Here is an 18,107-nt window from a genome sequence, read left to right as displayed (position 1 = left end):
ATGAAATATTTAGAATAATAGGTACTTGTTTTTTATCTTATCAGTGTACGTGAAGTTGTTTTGCAGCATCCAGAACCATCTCTTCCTGTTGAGATCTGGGCACCATCCCTTAATACTTGTTTTTTTCAAATGTGTGGTTCCTGGCTAACTTTATATTTCCTACTTTGAGAAGAAGGAATACCAAGTTTTGTTTTGGTTCTTTGGAAATCAATTGTTTTGAAACAATGCAGATCTCCTTGCCTCTGAAGCTCTCTAGTACCATTTATTGAATGCTGGTTGCACCATTATTCTTGATAGTATTCATCGTCCCTTTCATAAATACTTTTTCAGTGACTCAGAGTTTGTTAGTGTGCTCACTCACTAATGCAAGTCTTACCCAGATGTGAAGGAAAATATTAACAATTTTTTATGATTATGTTAAATTCATTGTTCACAATTTCATATAAACCTAGATCAACAGATCTAGCCATGTCTTTTCTTGAGCCCTTTGGACCATAATCAAGAAATTCCCTGGGCAGCCCAGGTGGCTCAGCGGTTTAGTGCCTCCTTCAGCCCAGGGCCTAATCCTGGAGACCTGGAATTGAGTCCCGTGTTGGGCTCCTGGCATGGAGCCTGCTTCTCCCTCTGCCTGTGTCTCTGCCTTTCTCTCTCTCATGAATAAATAAATAAAATCTTAAAAAAAAAAAGAAATTCCTAAATGCAATCTCTTCCCCTGCCTTCTACACCCTGCCCAAGGAGGGGAGATAGACAAGGGGTTGGTGCACTAAGCAAGAGGATCCGCCTCATTCACATAGAAACATGCATTCCTCATCCAGGATGACTTCAACAAAGACCAAGGAAAGCATGATGTCACTACAAGTATCTTAGAAAAGAGAGAACAACTAGAAATGTCCCTTGGTGGTATAAAGCAGTGATCTTCAGGTTGCCTGGATGGCTTAGTGGTTGAGCTTCTGCCTTCAGCTCAGGGTGTGATCCTGGAGTCCCGAGATTGAGTCCCACATCAGGCTCCCTGCAGGGAGCCTGCTTCTCCCTCTGCCTGTGTCTCTGCCTGTGTCTTTGTGTCTCTCATGAATAAATAAATAAAATCTTAAATAAAGAAATAAACAAACAAAGCAAGCAAGCAAGCCTTCTCTCAAAGCTCTCAGAGAAGATAGGAACAGCCATGTCCAGAGGACTGCCTGGCCCATGCCACAGAGTCCGTGGAGGAGGCAAGTGACTTCTCTGACTGCAGTGATAAGGAATCTACAGAGTAACAGATACCTGCTGACACTCCCTTTGCCCTCAGGTGCCATAGATCGAAAATAGTACCCCAATTAGAACATGGCCAAGTGTGGGCTGAAGTCCACATCCATTTACATAGGCATTGGACCATTGGTAATTCAGAATCTTGAACTTGTACCATGTCCAACGTGAATAAGAGTCACTGAGAATATTTCAGTACAATCTGGCAGCCCAATATGGCATGATTCCATAAAAGAAGTACTGCACCAGCCAGCAGGAACAGTCAATTCACTGAGCTATCCCTTTGAAATTGACATCCAAGTATAGAGTCTCAGAACAACCCCATAAGCAGAAGTTCTGGAGCTTCTTGGAGGATATGATTGACCCACATGTGGTGTAAAGAGCCAGAGAGTGCCTCAAAGGAGTGAAACAAAGATTGAAGTCCCTGCAAGCCAAGCTTAGGGCTCGGTTGGCATGGCCACAGAGGATTTAGAAAATCCTTAAATTTAAGGAAAATATTCCAAAGCACAGAGCTCCCTGATGCATGGAACCTAGATTATAAACCCTGCTTGCCCAGGTATAAGGGCAATAATAAACGTATAATGGGATGCCGGGAAGAGAAATGATAAAGTAGAGGCAATACTCAAAGTGGTCTAGTAAAAGAAAATATAAACCACAAATGCATACCATTTTATACCCATGAAAATTTGCAAAATTAAGACATTTAATAACTTTATATTTTAGAGAGGATATGGGTCCATGTGCATTCATACACAGCAGATCAAGTTTAAAATTGGTACAGGCACTTGTGAAACAATGTGACATTATCCTTTAAGTGTGAACACTACCATGTGATTCAGTAATTCACTACTTATGTGTGGGTATATAAATATCCTAGAGATACTCTTATGCATGCAGGTCAAAAGATACATAGAAGAATGAATGCCATACTAGCATCAATAGTAACTTCAGAAAAGTAGAATTGACCTCCAGGTCCAAATAAGAGTAAAACAATGAAACAATGACCCAGAAGTGATCCATGAAATGGAGTATAAGATGCAAGTTGCAAAAGGGCGAATAAAACTTGATTCCATTTGTATGAACTCCAAGAATATCAAGACTAAATATTATATTATTTAAAGACAGATCCATGGTTACTAAAATGATAATAAGAACAAAGGGATAATATTTACAGAAGTTGGGATAATGTATACCTCTGGGAAGAAAGTGGGTTATGGATGGGAGAAGCACATAAGAAAAAGAAAGATACTGATAAAATTCTAATTCTTAAGCTGTTCGTGGGTGCTCATTTTAGTACTAAGCTTTTATGACTTCCATTTATTCCTTTGTGTATACCAAAGATATTAAAATAAATATTTAAATAAATAACAAAAATATGAACTGAAGCATTTATAGTAGGAATGAATAAGAAGCCTAGGATATGTCTTGAAATGTCTTAGTCTCTTGGTGAGGATTTTGTATAATAGTAAAATGTGTTGCACCATTATAAAGGTGGTTGGGATAATGAGTTTTAAGGAAACTTGAACAGTTTAGAAAATAACTATCAAGCTAAGTAAAATATGACAAATTTCATGAGGTATATATATATACCAAAAAAACTGGGATCGCTGGGTGGCGCAGTGGTTTAGCGCCTGCCTTTGGCCCAGGGCGCGATCCTGGAGACCCGGGATCGAATCCCACGTCGGGCTCCCGGTGCATGGAGCCTGCTTCTCCCTCTGCCTATGTCTCTGCCTCTCTCTCTCTCTCTCTCTCTGTGTGACTATCATAAATAAATACAAATTAAAAAAAAATTCATTTAAATATAAAGCATGAGATTTTAATCATTTGGAAAAATCCAGCAAGGTTATTGGAAAACATGGTATTGGATGTTGCCTTAAAGGAACCTTCTACAAAAACAAAACAAAACAAAACAAAAAAGGAACCTTCAATTTGACCTCCAGACAGGGGTTCATAGTATCTTTCAGTAGAAAAAAAGAAATCAAAGGGCGCCTAGGTGGCTCAGTTAGGCATCTGACTCTTGCTTCTGGCTCAAGTCATGATCTCATGGTGTGAGATCAAGCCCTGCGTTGGGCTCCACACTTAGCAGGAAGTCTTCTTGTGCTTTCTATCTCTCTCCCTCTCCCTCTGACCCTCCTCCTATTTAAACAAATAAATCTTAAAACAAACAAAAAAAAGAAATAAGAAATTGAGAGTGCTGGTGAAAAGTCTGTTGATATATTCACAGACTAAACTGAGGACACTGAGCAGCAATTGTTGAAATACACTGGAGCACATTGGAAGTGTCTTGCAATAGCTTGGAAGTCCCTGGGGGAGGCTAACTGGGGATTGCAGATTAATCTAGCAGAGATGCATGGGGTGAATGTGGCCCATGAGTGACCAGAAATGAGAAGAACTAGGAGAAAGCCATTGCGTTTTTCCAAGTAAGAGTAAGGGCCTCAACTGGAATGGTGATAGTGAATCCTGAATTCCTTCAGACAATGCAGTTGGAAAACATTTTCCCATATGTATTTGCAGCCTTCATATTAATGAGTAGAATAGTGAAAGCTTTGATTTTCTCAGAGAATGGTTAGAAAAATTAGCCCATCTATACAATAATTCCCCAAGTGAAGATTTTAATGACAACTAAGAAATCAGTCCAGATGCATGTCAGCCCCCACCTAATAGTCCAGTGTCACCTGAACAGTTTTGCCCTAGTTTACTAGTGCCCGTTACAGTTTTGAGAATGATTCCAACCCACAATATTAGTTTAATTTCAGTAGCCTAATAAAAAAGAAATCTTGGAGTTTGCCTAGAGGCCATAAAAGATGAGGTGTCTAAAACAGGGCTAAATGAGAAGGGATATTTGCCTCAGACTCCCTAGAATTATAGCAGAGAAGACAGCAGTGATTCCCTTTTCATTGGGAATTTTTCAAGTGAATAGATGCTGTCTTTTCTGATGGTGTCATTGCCAAAGTTCTTGAGAATTTCAATGTTAGAAATCATTTTACTGAACTGACACTATTGGAAATAATGAAATGGTGAACCATAAAAGGTCTTGGTTTAAAAAATAGACTATTTTAAGATCTTTTTCAAAATGCAGTGAGTGTGCTTGTGTGCACGTGTCTGCATACATGCATATACCAATATACATATTCAGATTATATTTTCTCTGCATGTACATTTAAGAAATTGGTGATTTTAAAATTAGGGAATTTGTATTCTATTAAATTCATTGTTTTCACTTGTAAGACTGGATCCTGGAATGCTGAATTCAGTATTTAAAATCCTATTACATGTTGAAAAGACACTTGACTTTATGATTCATCAGAGAAACACTAATTGAAACTATGCTACCACTCACAGCAGTGGCCAAATTTAAAAATTGGAAAATAGAAATGTTAGCAAACATGTGGAACAGCTAGGACTCAAATTGCTCACGAGTATGCAATGTAAATTGGTACATTTGTTTTGCCAATATGTTTGATGGTATCCACCAAAACTAAGCATATGCATATTCTATGACTCTGTAATTGCAGTCCTAGCTATACAAGCAATAGAAATCAGTGCAAATCTTCATCAAAACACATGTAGAGGGCAGCCCCTTCGGCCCAGGGCGTGATCCTGGAAACCTGGGATCGAGTCCCATGTCAGGCTCCTTGCATGGAGCCTGCTTCTCCCTCTGCCTGTGTCTCTGCCTCTCATTCTCTCTGTGTCTCTCATAAATAAATAAATAAAATCTTTAAAAAATAAAAAATAAATAAAAAAGCATGTAGAATATTCAAGAAAGCACTGATCCTAATAGGTCCTAACCTAAAGTTACTAAAGAGCCCCATAGTAGTATGAATAAAAAAATATTGTTTATTCTCTATGGACTATTATTTGACACCGAGAAAGAAGGACCTAGAATTACATGCAACAGTATGAATGAACCTAACAAACATACTGTTCAAGTTTGACATTAAAGGGGATATAGTGTTTGTTTCCATTTATACAAAGTGTATAAAAACAGGTAAAGCCAATATTAACTTAATAATCAAGGATAGTGAAAAAAAATAAAATAAAATAATCAAGGATAGTGTTTATCCTCAGTGGGCACTGACTGTGAGTATCATGAAGGGGTCTTTTGGGATGCTGTAATAATCTGTTCCTTTATGTGGATGCTGTTAGAAGAATCTGTGCTCTTAATTTTGTGTGTGTATATATGTATATATACATACATATATAGTTATATATACATAATCTTATATACGTAATTATAATCCTAATATATTCTTAGCTGTATTCCTTTGTGTATATGTAAATACATCAGTGAAGTTTTACAAAGTATTAAATCATTTAAATTTTAATTTCATTGGGAAGACAATAAAGGCAATAGCTTCAGCTGAAAAATATGTAGTTAATAATCATTTCATGTAAGTCAAATTCAGTAGCATGGAGTGATCACATTAGCCAGGATTCCCCAAAGAAACAGTATATATATGAAATTTATTATAGGGTTTGTCTCATGATTGTGGAGGTTGAGAAGCTAGAGGCCCAGGAAAGCCAGTGGAGCAATAGTACGCCTGAAAACCAGGCAAAAGGCAGAAGCATATTCTAGCTTCGAAGTCAGACAGAGTGAATTCAACCTTCCTGAACTTCTTGTTCTTTTTATCCAAGTCCTCAGTAGATTGGATGATGCCCACTCTCCCTGGGGAAAGCCATCTGCTTTACTCAGCTCACCAATTCAAATGTTAATCTCTCCAGAAACACTCTCTCAGAAAATCCCATGAAAAAATGTTTAAGCAGATATCTGAGCATCCCATGTCTGTGTCCAGTGAAGTTGACATATGAAATGAACCATCACAGTGGATTATGAACATTTAACCTGTACTTAAAATGTGTTGTTTCTTTCCCCCCTTCAGTATATTTGATTCTGTTTTTTTTTTAATTTTTTTTTTATGATAATCACAGAGAGAGAGAAAGAGAGAGAGAGAGAGAGGCAGAGACACAGGCAGAGGGAGAAGCAGGCTCCATGCACCGGGAGCCCGACGTGGGATTCGATCCCGGGTCTCCAGGATCGCGCACCGGGCCAAGGGCAGGCACTAAACCGCTGCACCACCCAGGGATCCCTATTTGATTCTGTTTTATAAGTCGTATTTATGCTCACTTAAGATAGTATTTAAATTTTGAAAATAAATGCAAAAATATATAAAGAATATGTTCAGTCGTCTGGATAGAATACTAAAAATGTTTAGGTCCATAGACATGCCAATCTATAAACCAGTATTCATTCATTTAAAATATTTATTGGTATTTTAGTTTGCACCAAACTATGTATCAAATGTTTCAAGAGCAATGGTAAGCAATAACAGAAACTGTTAGGCCATCACTGGATTACATTCTATTGGAGGGAGACAGAAAATAGTCACACAATCACCCAAAAGTGTATACTTAAAGTTAAAATTGTGGCGAGTGTTATGAAAAAGAGACAAAAGATATTGAGAAAAGTACGAAAGGGAAGTTTGCCAGGTAAGCAAGCATAAATGTGTTGTGATCAGAAAGAAAAATAGGAGAAAACTGTTAGAAAGGACAGAGGAGGGGACAAGAAACTGTCAGACAGAGAAAATAGAAATAGAAAATTCCAACCCACAATATTAGTTTAATTTCGGTAGCCTAATAAAAAAGAATAATGTGCAAAAGAAAATGTGCAAAAGCCCTGGGGTAAGAGGAAAAATGGTCAATGCCAGGAAGAGAAAAGGCCACTGTTCATGGAACACGGATCTGAAGCGGTGGTTGTTAAACTGTCATGCATCAGAACTTCCTGGAGGGCTTGTTAAACCCATGCTGTTGGGCCTCCTCCCTCACTTCTCAGAGTTTCTGACCTAGTAGGCTGAGGTAGGGCCTGAGAATTTCATTTCTAACCAGTTCCCAGGTGATACTGATGCTGCCAGTCTGAAAGTCTTAAGTAGGAAATAGCTGACCTCAAGAAAACGTGGCATGGCACATGGCTTAGTAGGACCCAGACTACCTAAAGCTTTAGAGGACATGTCAGGAAATTTGTTATTTATTCTAAAAACAGTAGTGATGCTGAAGTGGGAGTTGGGAGCTAGAGGTGACCTGCTGGGATACATATTTTGATACCACCGTTCAATACTAGCATAGCACATGAAGGAATGCACTGGAAAGCAGGCTATTGTGACACTCGAGGTAAGGGTTGTTAGTAGTTGGGCTATGGTAATAGTGATGAAGGTAGAAAAGACATTTGAGAGACTTTATGATCCATTTTTTAACTGTAGGATTTTGTGATGGATTGGATGCAGGTAGTCAAGAGAGAAACCAATGATGACTTCTAAATTTCTGGCTCTCAATAACTGAGTGGTTGTCATGCACTGAAATAGATAATATTGGAAGATGAAAGATCACTTAACCTATTTTTTTTTTTTTTTTTGTCAAATGAAGTCAAAACATCTTTGGGATATCCAAGTGAAAATATTAAGCATGCAGTTTTGTCCTACCAGTTCACAGTTCTGGATATTCAGAAACTGAACATGTACAAGGTAGGAGTCATCTGTAATTTTTGGTTGTCATGAAGCTGAGTTGGCTGAAAGCGAGCACGTCAGGGAGAAGAGATAAAGGACTCAACGACTGAGTGTAGAGGAATTCCTGCACTGGGCAGCCGGGTAAAGGCAGTGAGCCAACAAAGGAGAGAGAAAACAATACCAGAGCTGTGACAGGAAAACCAGGAGTATGTGGTGCCTCAGAATTCAAGGAAGAAAAACGTCCAGTAAGAGGAAAATGCTTTTCAAGAAGTTCAGCAAAGGGTGGAGAAAATAGGATAGGGTAGTAGCAGGTGAGAAAGTTAGGAACAAAGAAAAATTACTCATTCATTCATTCATTCATTGGGAGGGGTGAGCATGCCGGGAAGTTGGTGGGGTTATCCTGTTCAGAGGATTATCCTGTTAAGGAGAGTGGATCTGTGAGATACTACATTCTGTCTCTGTGTCTCTCTCTGTCTCTCTAACACACACACATGCACCCACACATTAATTTTGCTGATGTAAAAGCGTAGCTAGTTTGAATTTGCATTTTATTACTGGTTCAGTTCAATCTTTTAAATATACTGATTATCTATTTACAATTTCATGTTTGTGTAAATTGCCTGCTAATATCCTAAGTGTGTTTTTTTTTTCTGTTGGATTACCCATTTTTTTCTTGTTTTGTGAGAACACATTGTATATTAAAGCTACTTGTTCATTTTATTCATATTACAGTTTCTTAGTCTTTTATTGTTTATATTTTACACATCTTAAAATATCATTTTTTAAGATTTTATTTATTTATTCATGAGAGACACAGAAAGAGAGGTAGAGACATAGGCACAGAAAGAAGCAGGCTCTCTGCAGGGAGCCCGACGTGAGACTCAATCCTTGGACTCCAGGATCATGCCCTGGGCCAAAGGCAAATTCTCAACTGCTGAGCCACCCAGGCATCCCCTAAAATATCATTTAATCAAAACTATCATGTCCTTTTTTTTTTTTAAGTCTCTTACTTTGATGCCAGGAAAAGGAGCACTTCCCCCACATCCAAATTATATGAATATTAACATATATCTTATTCTAGTAATTTTAATACTTTATTTTTATCTTTTGAATTATTTTTCCAAAGTATGTGATGGAAATCCTACCTATATTTTTTTTCTCCTAAGCAACTCTCAAATATTATGCATTTTCAAACTTCTATTTGAAATATCTAAAAGGTAGTGTCAAATGCTGAATTGAATTTGTCACTTTGGATTTTTCTGTGTCCAACTGAATGTCTCTGTGCTTTGGAAGATCCCACTCAGGAAAAGTTGACTTGACTCACAACAGGTGCATTCCTTCACATTTTTTTTTCTCATAGCCCAATTGAGGTACTAAAATTACTTCACTTTAAAAAAAGCCACCTAGAAAGTTGACCTAGATTGTAGTTACCCATCTGTTTAAAGAATTGTGCTGTGTGAAATATTCTTTTTCTGTTCTGGTTCTCCATTAGCAATTCAGAATGCATACAAAGGTATATGAAACTCTTTATATTTTGAGCCTTGTTGCTTTTAGAGATTGCTTCTCTTCTTTAGAATTCTTTTGTAATAGCTAAATAATAATAAAAGATGTCATATTTTTAAAGAATATTTCCTGTGTCATGGAACAGATAAAGACATTTTAATTTCAAAGATATGATGCAAATAAAATTTTAGTGGTCCCACTCAGAAAGATGTATTGCCTTCACAATTTCCTTTATTCCCATTTTGAAAGCTTATTTATTTATTCATTCACTTATATTATTGAGATATAATTGACGTATATAACTGTTAGTTTCAAGTGTACAACATAATGATATGACATTTATATATATATTACAAAATGAACACCACAATAAATCTGGTTAACATCCATTGCTGTACATAGTTTCAAGGTTCTCTCTCTTTTTTTTTTTTAAGGTTTTCTTTTCTTAAGATGAGAACTTTTAAGATGAGTCTCTTAAAAGCTGTCAAATATGCAATACAGTGTGAAGTATACGGTCACTGTGTTGTACATTATATCTCGATGACTTATTTTACAATAAGTTTGAACTTTTGACTCTTTTCACCACTTTTGACCATCCCCCACTCCCCACCTCTGGCAACCCACCAATTTATATATGCTGTTGTCTTAAGATTCCTCATATAAATGAGATCATAAGGTATTTGTCTTTGCCTACCTTATTTCACCTAGCACAATGCCCTCAAGTCTCATCCATCTTACACAAATGGCAGGATTGTATTCTTTTAATGACAATAATATTCCATTGTATGTGTGTGTCTGTGTCTATATCCGTACCTAATCTCAGTTTCTTTATCCATTCATCCATCCATGGACACTTAAGTTGTTTCTCTATCTTAGCTATTGTAAGTAGTGCTGGGGTGAACAGGAGGGTGCATAGATCTTTTTGTGGTAGTGTTTTCATTTTCTTCAGATAAATAATCATAAGTGGAGTTGCTGGGTCATAGGGTAGTTTTGTTTTTAACTGTTTTTGCAGAACCTCCATACTGTTTTCCACAGTGGCTGCACCAATTTACATTCCCTCCAACAATGTTCCAATGTCCCTCCAACAAGAGTCCCCTATTCACATCCTCCCCGACACTTGTTGCCTCTTGTCTTTTTGATAGTAGCCATTCTAACAGGGGTGAAAAGATGATTATTTTCCTGATGGTTAGTGATACTGAACATCTTTAGAGCATGTACCTGTTGGCCATCTGTATGTCTTCTTGAGAAAAATGTCTATTTAGCCAAAAGTTATGATATGTAAATCACATTATAATAATGAACAGATTATTATACAAGATCCAAGAATAATGTGCATAAAGTGAAATGTAAACATCCACTCCTTTTGCCCTTACCCTTTTTGGTTGTGTATGTAACTGGAAAGTTCTTCATTACTAATGTAGAGATAAACACATATATTTTTTCCTTTCTTTTTTAGATGAAATCAATGTGAATACATTTTTTTTCACTCAATAATGTGTCTTGAGGATTTAGCATGTGAATTAGACTAAATCTATCTCATTTTTTAGTGGCCATGTAACATTCTACAGTATCATAATTTAGCTAAATCTGTAAGACAACATTCATGAATTTGTGGTTTATTTTTTTTTTTTTTCTCTATTGCAGTATTGGAGCAGATACGCAGACGCTCCACTCAATTCCTGACAATCTCCCTGGGTCTACTCTTGCCTCTCAGGCTTCCTTAACACAGTAGTCAGGTTGACCCTGTAGGATCCTTACCATGCCTGGACTCCCTGTGTCACTCAGAATAAAGCCAAATCCAGACAATGACAGACAACCCTTGCATTGTCTGGACTTTTCATTGTCTTTCTGACTCATCTCCTTTGCTTCTCCTCACTCAGCTGCATTTTTGATGCTCACTGAACATTGTGAGCAGATTCCAGGCTTAGCTTCTCTATCTGTATCACATTCTATATCTGGAATACTCAGTCATTCCATATCTCTACATGGGTTGTTTTTATTTTATTTTTTTAATTTTTGTTCTTTTTTTTTAATGTTTTTTTTCAAGTAGTATGACAGTGAGGCCTTTCTTGATCATCGTATCTAAAGTTGTAACACACGAACCTCAATCCCTATATCATTATTCTCCTTAATTACTTACTCCATGATATATTATATGCAATATATGTGTCTTACTAATTAGTTTTGTTTATTGCCTGTTCCACCCAGGCAGGGCAGAGATTTGTGTTTGTTGTATTTTCTGCTGTCTGTCTTCTGTATTTTCTTCTGTATCTGTACCTTTTATAAGGATCCTAACACGTAGTTTTCATCCAATAAATCTTTCATGCATGAATTTTGCTCATATGTGTGTGTTTGTCTGTAAAATAGATCCCTAGGAATGAAATTATTAATAAGAATGCTATGGACGTTTTAATTCCTAATAGTCCTCCAGTGCTTCACCAGTTACTTTTATACCAATAGTTACTCAACTGTCCATTTTCTTGTCTTTACCAACAATGGATATTACTAGTAACTTGAATGTTTGCCTATTAAATAAATATAAATTGTATTCATTGTTATGATAATTTTTATTAATATTTTCTCATATTTTAACTCATTTCTCTATATTAATTGCTTATTTCTTTGCTCATTTTTTTCTTTAGCCATAGTAGTATTTCATTTGATTAATTAGAATTATTTACCTCTTTGGGTTTAATTCCTTCAGTTGATGTCTCCTTTTAAAATACTTTTTCTCACAATAATGTATGATTTTAACTTTATTATGGATTCTTTCTTTGTAAAGAAATTTCTTATTTTTATAATTCAGTTTTTTTTTTTTCCATCATGGATTCCATTTTTTTTTTTTTTTATCTTCCTTAGGAAAACATCCTCAGCACCAGGGATATATTTTATTTTAATGCTTTTTATACTTTTGTGTTTTAAATCTAACTCTTCATGTGCCTGGACTTTGCTGTTCTGGAGGAGATTGGTAATGGATGGTGTGACATGGCTTCTTTGCTAAAATTTTAAATGATTGAAAGATTATCTCAAAGGGTTATTTTATGTTTTCCCTTGGTATGCTTAAGAGACATTAGTTCCTAGTGTTTTTAGAAAGAAAAAGTTTATTTCTGTTTAACATGTTTGAGTATTCAGAGGCACTGATATTATATGTACTGTGGTAGAACAAAGATACTGTGTTTTATATAAATTTGAAAGAATTTTATTAAAATATATTCTCTCTTGCTAGATCTCGTGCTTTTGACAGCTGAACAGACCCTCACAGAACCAGACTGGCCATTAGTACTTTGATTTTCACAATGCCTTTCTTTATTTAATGGGCCTGAAATATTGATTAACATTTACAGATTCAATTCCAAGCACTTGCCAAGAGGTTAGGGAGAGCCTAGAGTGAGCTGCTCATGCCAGTCAAATTCTAAGGTGTAATGAAATTCCCCACTGTGCCTGTCAACTTATCCTGCATACAGGTCATTTCCCACATGGTCCCTGGTGTTGAAAGAAGCCATTTCCACTTCAAATATTTCATAGACAATGGGGGAAAATGATATGGCACTAATATTGTGTTCTTTACCCTGCTGTGGAGAACTGAATAGACTCCATTATATAGTAATGCTCTTTTGAAAGGAAGGCCTTCTTTGCCCAGAAGGGTTCACTGGAAATTCCAAGGACAGACACAGCATTTTAGGTGGACTGTGGCATTTCGCTGGTGTTTGTTTTCCTCCTCACTCCCAGTTTCAAGCACTAGGGATTCACAATTGACTAAATACAAAAGTCATGAGCATCTACTTCAATTTGTTGATCCTGCATACTTACTGACCCAGTCCTGTGGGGGATTGAGCTCCTACTTCTTTCTTTCTAATAATTTGTTTTTCAATTCCCACTTGCTGCTTTTAACAGGGTCAGTTAAAAGACCTTGGAAACAAATCCAGTACTTTATTCGGCCATTCTTAAGATCGCTCTCATTTCCCTGACTTGTAAACTACTTGTTGATTTGTTCATCCTGAAGAAATTGTGTGGTTTAGGATTTTACTCTTCAAACCTTTTCTTATTCTTCTTTCTGTAAATGCTATTAAAATAGACATGTGATTGAATTGTATATCTGGTAGAAATCCTGGAACTCACACAGAGAGTAAGTGATTTAAGACCTGGATCACAATTTAAGATATCTATAAATTAAACAAGCAGAATTTCTACATAAGGGGTAGCTTATTAACGTCACACTATTTGCATCTGTATAAGATTATTGAAAAGGGAAGAGGTATTTAAAAATAACCCATCAAAATAAGTGGAATTTGCTTTATTAGGAATAGTCTAGGATGGCCCTTTTAGTTCATCATAGAGAATCTGAGTGAATTAATTATTTTAAAGTGTCCTTGCATGTGTTTGAGTACCTCGTCTATTTTCTTAAATTTGGAAAGATTTCGAACCGCTCTAAAATTGGTCTATGTATCTTTTATTTTTGTTCACAATTCCTTATTGCCAGACACTCTGCCAGTGAATTTGAGTATCTGATATCTTCTTGACTTTCTTAGACTTGGAGGATGGACAGGATTCTTAATGTTGGAGGTGGACTTGTGAGCTTTCTACTACCACTGCTGAAACAAGGATTTGTATCCATCAGCCAAAGATGTTCAAGTCTCACTAGGTCTCGGGCTAAAAAGTCAGTTAGTAGTCATCCAGGAAAATCATAAAATCTAAGAAAAAGCTTCTGAAGACATAGCCTCACAGAGGCAAGACACAACAAAACGACAAAAAATATTTGCCCGTGAGGTATGACCTTTGTGTCACTAGTGCTTGTAGTTCTTATTCGTAAGCCAACAGCACCACTCCTGCATGGGATTGGAAAGAGAATGTAGGAAAGATGAAATTATGAATTATCTAAGGAGGAAGACAGTTTCAGTGTAGATCAGAGGTAGGAGGACAGATTGAGAAGCCACGAGGCAAGTAGACATTAGATGCTGACCTCTTGAAATGTATGTTCCTTTTGCAGAGGAAACGACTCCTATTGCCCTGCTGCCTACCACCTGTCTCGGCCAGCCTGGCTTATCCCAGTCCCTCCACTTCATAACGTTTAGCATGAAAGGTCTCCAACTTCAGGCTGGGCGGCACTTCATAGGTGTATTTGCCAGCTCGCTTACGCTAATTAAAACAAAAACAAAAACAAACAAACAAAAAAAAACTATGCTCCAGATCAATATTGATTAAGCAAAGAAGGTTGGAAATATTTAATTTTCTTTTACAGGGAAGCAAAAAGCATCCCCTGATATCAAGTCTCCCTAAGTGCTAATCTCTGAAAACTATAGTCTTCTTGTGCCTACACATCCCCACCATCAAAAACAATTTTTAACACAAGAGAATAAGAAAATAAGCAAACTATCAACCATTCTCAAGTTATTTCTCTCTTCTGGTATTTCGCCTATGTGGCATTTGGACTTGCCTATAATACAGTCAATGCAATTTTAAGTATATTGACATTATCAGAACCCAAGTAAGTCCTGGCTACAGTTATGCTAGGGGCACAAAATCTAACTGTTTTGCTGTAGGCACAGTTTTTAGGTAGACTACAATTGGACGATTAGGCGTAGGTATATAAATCAAATATAATGAATGCAAATTGGTAGTGGCAAATCTCTTTAGCCAAGAATAGAATAAGGTGAAAGGGGTAGGGCTTTTTTTTGTTGTTGTTGTTATTTTTTTAATGATTTTTTTCCCTTTGAGCCTTGTTTTGGATATTAACTACTTTCAGAAATAAGTGAGCTCCCTTACCCCATGGGGTGGTAGTGGCAGCAGTAATGATGGTGCCAGGGGAAAGTAGATTTCAAGATGTATAATCTTCTCTATATACTTTAGTCACTACTTATTCCTGTGGCCCAAGGCAATTATCTTTTCCCCTCCATATCTAAGTCTCTTCATGCCCATAATCATCAAAAGACAGAAATAGACAAAGGTCATGTTCTGGGAATCAGGGAAGCACAGGGAAAATAAAAATACCACTAGAGATGCTATTAGGAAAAAATGCCTGTCTTTAAACTTTATCAGCACTGCAGCACAGAAAAGTTTACCATTATGAAATCATCACTCTACCACTGCATTAGACATAAATAAGGAGATAAGTTGCATTCCAAGTTGAAGGGAGTTGGTCATGTGTGGTGGTTTTATTGTGATGCAAGAGCCAATTTGAATACACATTGAAATAATAAACAGCTATTTTAAAGAAACCTTTTGAATTTCTCCTTCCGATCATATTTTTACCTATTAATGTAAGCCAGACCTTTTTATAAGGATCTGTGGTAAAATAAATGTGGGCAACTTTGAGTTACAAACAAAAACATATTTCTGTAGGACTCCTTAGAGCTTTTAATATACCCTCTCTCCAAAAGGAGTTAGAACATAAAGTATTTCCAAAATTTATTGGATCATGTAACATTTTTTTCAACAAAACGTCATTTAATGTTTCAAGGTACGTTTTTGTTCTATATAACAAAGTTTAGGAAATCAGAAAATGTAAAACTTAAAAGGATTCATTCAAAACAGCTATTCAGTTTCACCTGTAGTTTCTGAGAAATCAGAAGTCAAAAGACACAGGACTTTGGGTGAAAACTGGAAGATGTTTTATTATTTTATTTTATTTTATTTTATTTTATTTTATTTTATTTTTCTTCATCCTTGTCTTCATCTTTATCTTCTTCTTTTCTTGTTTTTGTTTAGCTGAAACAGTTCTTTAAATTATGTTTTATTAGTTTAAGAAGCAATCACAGTGAGTTTACCTTGCTGGAGTTTTAAGAATAATATTGATCCTTCACTGTTGCAGAGACCTGAAGGGATTATTTATGGAAATACAATGTGCATTACTTATCAACGATAATTCTAAATTGAAATCTAAAGACAAAGCAAACATACGTCTCTCTCTCTCTCTCACTCTCTCTCTCTTTAGTAAATCCAGAAACTAATAATAGAAAGAAACTGGATTAGTATGATTCCTGTGGTCCCGTGCCCTTCTTGTATTCCATGACCCTGTATATACAGGGTTAGCAGTATGCCAGTAAACATTCCCATTTGACTTCCTCTTTGACACATAGGTAGAGGGTTTTAAGAAAAATCCACTATATTAAACCTCTCTACTCTTCCATGCAGGATAAAAGAGAAAATAGGAAAAATAGCAAAATCAAAGAATAGTCTACTTAAATTCCATAAATATGTTAAATTGCTAAGTAAATTGCTTTACTTAGTAAGAATCTCTCTTAACAAACAAGGGACTATTTGAGTGCCCATGGGAATCCCTTTGCATGTTACAGAATACTGCCATTCTGAAGGTAAAGCAAAATGTTACCTCTTATAAGACAGCTGTGCTGGGCTGTGCTGGGCTGTGCTGGGCTGGCCTGAGCAGTTTTCAGGGAGACTGCTAAAGCAATGGTGATTCTTTGCATCCATTTCAGTGCACATTGGTTGTTTTCTGTTTATCCATAGTGACATTGTTTTTTTTTTAATTTTTTATTTATTTATGATAGTCACAGAGAGAGAGAGAGAGAGAGAGGCAGAGACAGAAGCAGGCTCCATGCACCGGGAGCCCGATGTGGGATTCGATCCCGGGTCTCCAGGATCGCGCCCTGGGCCAAAGGCAGGCGCCAAACCGCTGCGCCACCCAGGGATCCCCATAGTGACATTGTTTTATCCGAGAATCAGTATCATGCATAAAAGGATCCATAGATATAAACTATCTGTAGTCCCCTGATACAAGTCATTTGAGAAACAAGGAATGCAAATGATATGATGGTTTAAGTGGCCCCAAACCATGTTGGCATCATCATAGGGATAGACAGCAGCTGGGTTCTACAGATCTTCTTCTCAAAGCTGGGCAATGGCCCAGAGCTGACTGTCAGAGGTCAAATAGACATCTGCACTCAAAGCCCAGCATGGCCCTGAAATAATATCTTCTTTGTTAATTCGAGAATTACCAGTTGTTCTTGTTTTTCCTGAGGTTTCCAATCCAAGGATCACAATATAATTTTTCAAAGTCTACAAGTTACTTAAGTTGGACAGGTGGCCAAAAATGAGACTCAGGAGAAATAAAAATAAAAGTGACCAAATCCAGAAATAGTTTAAACAAAGCTATCAAAGCTCTCAACTCATTGTTCTGCAAGCTGAAAGAAATGGTTTTATTAACCTCCAAGTCATTTTCACTAGACAAAGAACTGTTTCTAGTTTTAAGTCAAGATCACTTTTCAAAATGACGAATGAAAGATAACATCATCTTTATTTTTTTAACAAAATGAGTACAACTAGAGCTCTTAATTCTTGACTTAACATGTAAGTAATAAATCTAGGATAAACATAACACACCTGCTGTTATTTGATCAGTGATGCTGTGCACATTTAAACATCCCATTGAGATAAAGCACAGTTCTTGGAGGGGAAGGGATAAAAAAAGAAAGAGAGAGAGAGAGAGAGAGAGAGAGAGAGAGACCATAAGACAAAGGGAAAGAGGAAAGTCTTAAAGGAAAGAGGAGGTCAAAAGGCAAGACCAGCAGTTGAGGTGCCAGGATGGCGTAGGGTGGTGGGAGCTATGTCATGGTCTGTTCTGATCCATACATAATTAGTTTCTCTAATATTTATGCCTATGTATTTCTTTAGATATATCAACTAGTCCTTCCATTCTTTTCAAAATACTTTCATAATTTTGGAAATTCTTTTATATATAGGTTGGATCTCTGTGTTTTATTTCTTATGTCTCTCACATTTTCTCTTTATCCTTTTCCTGGGCATTCTTGGTGAGTTTTTAAAGTTTATCATCTATATCAGCAATCATTTCCTCTTATCTTTTTGTCTGTGGTGGTATCTCACCAACTTCTAGTTTGGCAGGCATGTTTG

At 36.6% G+C, this 18,107-nt stretch overlaps 1 long non-coding RNA gene across 3 annotated transcripts in view; it reads left to right on the top strand.

Annotated features, from left to right (window-relative positions):
• The first annotated feature begins 6,995 nt into the window (after positions 1 to 6,995).
• The window catches only part of LOC140633395 (uncharacterized), a 72,835-nt gene continuing 61,723 nt past the window's right edge, over positions 6,996 to 18,107 (top strand). For all 3 annotated transcript variants that reach the window (XR_012031005.1, XR_012031003.1, XR_012031004.1), the window contains exons 1-2: positions 6,996 to 7,095; positions 7,660 to 7,757. This is a non-coding gene — a long non-coding RNA (uncharacterized lncRNA). The remainder of the gene's footprint in view (positions 7,096 to 7,659; positions 7,758 to 18,107) is intronic.

This window comes from Canis lupus, chromosome 5, assembly GCF_048164855.1.
Source record: "Canis lupus baileyi chromosome 5, mCanLup2.hap1, whole genome shotgun sequence".
NCBI lineage: Eukaryota > Metazoa > Chordata > Mammalia > Carnivora > Canidae > Canis > Canis lupus.
Note: the sequence above shows the minus strand (reverse complement) of the source record. Positions and strands in the feature narration are given on the sequence as shown.